Source organism: Macrotis lagotis, chromosome 1 (genome assembly GCF_037893015.1).
Source record: "Macrotis lagotis isolate mMagLag1 chromosome 1, bilby.v1.9.chrom.fasta, whole genome shotgun sequence".
NCBI lineage: Eukaryota > Metazoa > Chordata > Mammalia > Peramelemorphia > Peramelidae > Macrotis > Macrotis lagotis.
Window position 1 is genome coordinate 871,082,835 of NC_133658.1, and position 6,000 is coordinate 871,088,834.

Genomic DNA, 6,000 nt, shown 5'->3' on the forward strand with positions numbered 1-6,000 from the left:
ACTCTGACCCAGACCATCCCCTTTTAGGGAAGGCTAGGTATGGGCGCCTGAAGCAGAAGCTGAGGCTGCAGATCTGGCCTTCCTTCCTTTTACCTTCTCCTACCGGTTCATCCACAAAATGACACTCTTGGAGCTCCCTCTGCTGGCTACTTTGCAGAATATGCCTACTTTCAGCAATTCTCCCCCCATTCTTGGGGGCTGGATGACTTAGCTGCCCCAGCAAGTACTATCAACTTGAAAAGCTTTGGCTTTAGATCTTGTGACGAGTCCTGAGTCCACTGAGGCGGTTAGGTGGTGCATGGACAGAATGATGGACCTGGAAGTCAGAAAGATCTGAGGTCAAATTTATTAGCTGTGTGACCCTGGGCAAGTCACTTAACCTTTATCTGCTTCTGTTTCCTCAAGTGTAAAATGGGAATAATCATATGATTTATGAAGTAAAAAAGTTTGTTCTCTCCTAACCTCCCTGTTTTGCAAGGACCAGCCTAAACAGGTGCAAGGATTCATCCCTAAGTCAAAATAATTGGTGAAGATGATCCAGTAAGGTACAGATAAGGTGCCAAAGCTCCCTACTCTGGTAAAGAGAAGACGACACTGGTGAAATCACAGAATCCTAGCTTCTCAGAACCACGGGGAACCTCAGAGGGCTTCTGGTCTGACTTTCCCTGAAGTTAGACTCTTCCTCATCCTACCTGACAACTCTTGTGCCCCCTGGAAGATATCCTAGGACCTCCCAAAGCAGCATCCTTCGGGGAGGGATGGGAAGGGACCTTGGCAAGTCACCAAACCTCCCTGGGGTCTGGATGAAATGGTCCCTGATATCCCTTCATCTCTTACTCCATTTCTGAGATACTTCTCTCTCCATCAATCCTTGCCTACCCCTGACAGATTTTGAGGCATCTTCATTCAATGGATCTGAGTCTGTAACACAGAATGTCTGGGTTCAAATCCCACTAACACCTGCCAACATGTATGTGACCAAGGAGGGGCAAATCACTTCCCCTTTGAAACTTGTAAAATGTAAAAAACAAAACAAACAAAAATCACCCTATCTGTAATGGCAACAGAATTTGAGCTTTCAGCCTGGGTGGCCTATGAAATACTGTGGAAATGGGAGCTTTATTACATAAAGAAATGGGAATTGGGAAGAATCATCCTAGAATTTGGGGAACTATCCATTCAAAGGCATCAATGTAGCAGGATAGAAACTGGACCTGGGAGTTAAATCTACATTTCACTGGGCAGGAAATTTCAAGTCAGCAGTGGGGAAGTGACTTCCCCAAGGTCGCCCAGATACTAAGTTCTATCCCTGGGATTCAAACCCTGGGTTTCTTAACTCTTGATCCAGAGATCTTTTCATAGCACATCTCATCAACTATTTTATAACTGCCAAAACTTGAATCAGTTCAGTCCCCCATAATAGAACCGCTGCCCCTGACCATCTCCTCTTGCTACTGTTGGTTAGACTGGGAGCTCAATGATCTTTAACATGCTTCTAGTTGAATCTCCCTTGTCCACTAACTATCCACTTCTCTCCCCAATCCTTTAATAATTTTTGAATACCAAATAAAGTCTAACCCCATGAACCTGAGGTTCAGAGAAGGCTCTCCTCCAGGAGGATGCCACCCAACCCTTCCTCCTTTATTTCTTCCTCTTCCCCAACAAATAATCCATGCTTCAGCCAAGCTGAACAGTACAGTTCAACAAACATTTAAACTCTCTTTTGTGTGTGAAACAGTGGAGATACACAGCTTGTATAATAAAGTCACTTGTATAACATAGTTCTCACAGTTCACCATCTAGTAGGCACATAAGACATGTAAACATAATATATAATCTTACGTGGCAAGATAATAAAGTTCTATGGAAGACCTGTGTAAATCAGGGCATCCCATAAGGGTCAAATTCTGACCTAAACTTCTCGATTTCTTAGACTTTTTTCAGGCCATCCTCCACACCAAGAGGGCTCCCCTTCCCTCTAAGTCCTAGGACCAATCCCTGTCCATCCCTGGAGGTGATGAGATCCAGTGAGAAGAATCCTATGCCACCTATGTGATAAAAGATAAGGTTTAGACCAGTGATTTCATTGACAAAGGGAACTCTAGAAACCAATGTGGGTCCAGTACTTTCTCTACCATAGTTTGAGAAGAGTTATCTAGAGTGCTAAGAGGTTAAAGACTCTTATAGATAGGATGAATCAAAGTCAGGACCAGAATTCAGGTCTTCTTGGCCCTAAGGCCAACTAGGTGGCAAAAATTATTGACCCTCTGTAGTATTCAGTTAATTATATACAAAACAAAGCATTGGGACAGATGAGTTCCCTTCTAACTCTAAATCAATGAACCTAAATCAGTATCTTTTTTTTTTCTGCTTGTACTTAGATTCCCACCACTTAGGACATAAGTGCTTAATAAATTGATGCATATCAACTCTAAAACCCAATGTGGGTGTTGCTTCTAGGAGGTCTTCTTTGATTTTCCCAACAAAGAAATGCTCTTCCTTCACTAAATCTTAAGATAGCCTTGGAGGGCATCTTTCCTTATGCCCTTTTTTACCTTTAAGACTTAAAAAAAAGACACATAGTTCCATCAGCATCAAGAGTTCTGTGATCAAATGTCTCCAGTTGGCATCTAAGCCTCTGCTGATGACTCTTCTGTTGTGTTTTAGGATTTTTTTTTCTATCTGGGTGCCTTAACCCCAGTTGAACTGTAAATTTCTTGATGGCAGGGCCCAGGTTTTATCTAAATTTTGTATTTCTCCTAGCATTTAGCATATTGGTCAAACCTGAGGAGGTTTGACAGATATTTGCTGAAATGAGTCAAATTTTAGAACTATTATTCCCATTGACCTCTGGGGCTTCCTGCCCCTCATGATGAAGGGGGGACCCCATAAGATTCCAGAGGAAGAGAGAATTCTCCCATATGATCATACAATCCCTACTTTCCCCATCCATTTTTTTTAAAGTTTTTGCAGTGCTTTGCAAAGGTTAAGTGGCTTGCCCAAGGCCACACAGCTAGGTAATTATTAAGTGTCTGAGACCGGATTTGAACCCAGGTATTCCTGACTCCAGGGCTGGTGCTCTATCCACTGCGCCACCTAGCTGCCCCTCCCCATCCATTTTTAAAGAAATGTTAAATCAGATCCTAAAGTCTGATTCTGATTCTGGCTCTGCTGCTTGCCTCATGTGAACTGGAAGAAGTCATACTCCTGCTTGGGGTCTGTTTTCTCATCTCTAAAAGGAGGGGGGTGAGCTAAATAATGGTCCAAGGCCCCTTTCTGCTCTAGAGCCTATGATCTGGTCTCTCACTCCCAACCCCCCTTCCCCTCCTGCCAAACTTTCCTTAGTCCTACCCCTAGTCAAGGCCCAATGTGGAATGAATTAGTAAATTGGGAAAATGTAAGCATTCTCCCTGGGGGAGCCAGCCCTGAGTTCTCTCTGAAGTTACAGGGTCTGTTTTCTTTCCAGCAGAGGCATCTGGGAACCCCATTTCTCCTGGACCAGAGAGACTCCCACCCAGCAGGCCAAGCCTGTCACCAGCCCTCCCCCACCATGGCCCCAGAAATTGTGACCCAATTGAGATCACAGAGACCTTGCCATTTCTGCAAGACCTTGCCCAAAAAGGGTCCGGGCAAGCCATAGTGTCCATCTCAGTAAGTTTCCCCTCTCTTCTTCCCCAGGAGTAGTCAGGAGACAGCTCTCTCCCAGCAGGGCCTTTGTCTCCAGGCAAAGTTGGTAACAGCCCTTTGTTAAGGAACCCCTGGAGAAAGGGGAGACTTTCAGCTGTTACCCAGCCAGCTGTTGGACGTCAGCTGCTGTGAGCAGGGATCTCCCTTTTGACCCAGAGGCTCTCCTAGCCTTTAGCTTTGTTATTTGGCCGGCCTTTGTGGCCTCACATGTCCAGAGCCCAGAAAGGGAAGATGGATGACCTTCAGAAGACCTTTTCACATCCCTGGACCTGTTTCCTCCTCTAAAATATAGAAAGCAGTTACAAATTAGACAGTGGGTTAATGAATTCTAAGGTCCCTCTCAGCTCTGACATTCTGTGTTCTAAGGACCCTCCCAACTCTGACATCCTGTGTTCTAAGGACCCTCCCAACTCTGACATCCTGTGTTCTAAGGGCCCTCCCAGCTCTGACATCCTGTGTTCTAAGGGCCCTCCAGGCTCTGATAGTCTGTGTTCTAAGGACCCTTCCAATTCTGACATTCGGGGTTCTAAGGACCCTTCAGTACTGACATTCCGGCTTCTAAAGACCTTCCAAGCTCTAAAATTCTGTTCTAAACCCCCTCCAACTCTGACATTCTGTGTTCTTAGGGCCCTCTCAGTACTGATATTCTGTGTTCTAAGGGCTCTCCCAACTCTGACATTCTGGGTTGTAAGGACCCTCTATACTCTGACTTTTCCCTTCTCTTTCTGAACTCTGTGATCCTGTGATCGTTTCCTCATTTGAGTCTATTAACTTTCACTTATTCATACTGCCTATATTTGAATATAATACCCTGTGCTTCTTCACTACTCTTTATAATAATTAGTACTGTGCTTTGTTTAATAAATTGATGTTGAATGAATGAATGTTTAATAAAGTGAAATTAAATGAATGAGTGAATAATAGCTCACCTTTCTGTAGTGCTTAACAATTTGTAAAAACTCTCCTCCTGCCTTTCTTCTCATATTCAGAAGGTAATGCAAATATTATACCCATTTTGCCCATGAGGAAACTGAGTTTCAGAGAAGTGAACCCATTTTACCTAGCTAATAAATGGCAGAACGATGCCCTCACAGAACACTGAATCTACTGTTATTTCTGCAATGACAAAGATGAGCCTGGGCAAGGATAAAAAAACACCTAGTGGCCAATGGAAAACTACAGCCTCCACTGTAGCACATCCAGTATAAAATAGGAGACAAAAAAAAATTCATGAAGGGCAGAATTTCCCAGCAACAAAAGTGTGTATTTATAAAAAAGTCATATTGTTTATAAAAGGGTCATACTAAAAATTCTCTAGGTTTCTTGGATTGAAAAATGGGCTGATCACCTAATGAGAGCATGGAATGAACATCTATGTGTTCCATTGGCCTCCTAGTAATATCAAGAGAGATATGGGGGAAAAAAGGGAGGGGGATTGAGGAAGGCCCTTATCATGCTGAGTAGATCTTCCATGGCAAACATATGGGAGAAGGCAGAAATAGAGTAACTTAAAAGGATGGGTCGCTTGGGGAGGGGTTGGGTTTTGCATCCTTGGTGGGATCCCTACATTCAAGAAAGCAAAGAACCATTTGAGTAGTTGACTTTGTGCATGTGACATCTCGTATATTGTGCCCATACATGTTGTGATTATTTTGCTTGTGTTAAGTCCTTGCTCTGGTGAGAGAATGAATGAATGAATGAATGAATGAATGAATGAATGAATGGATGAATGAATGGATAAATGGATGGATGAATGGATGAATGAATGGATCAATGGATGGATCAATGGATGGATGGATGAATTAAGGCATTAGGTTGTTAAGCTTAGAAACCCCAGTTTCAGGTCTTTGTTCCAGGTGAATCAAACAATGAACTGGAGGCCACAGTATCTAAATAACACCATAATTCCATTATTGTTGACTGTTTCCTTTTGGTCATCTCTGATCCTACTATTTATTAGACCTCTGCCAGAATGGCCCCTTCTGGACAAACTGATCTCACTCCAACCAAAGATGTGGGCATCATTGCTTCCTTGATTCCCCTCTCCCAGAAAAAAAATTCATGACTTTATAGCACTTTCACCAATTCTATGAAGCAGGTAGCACAAGGCGTATCACCTCTGTTTTGAGGATGAAGCAACTAAGGATCAGAGACAGGAAGTATAAGCTCCTGCTCCATCCCTTCTCTTCTCTGTCTTTGTGAAAGGGATCAGAGGATCAGAAAAAGAGAGGTGAAAGGGACCTTAGAGACCATCGAGTAAACTCAGGCCCTGGGAGATTATGTGACTTACCTTCTTAAGGACTGGATGCATGC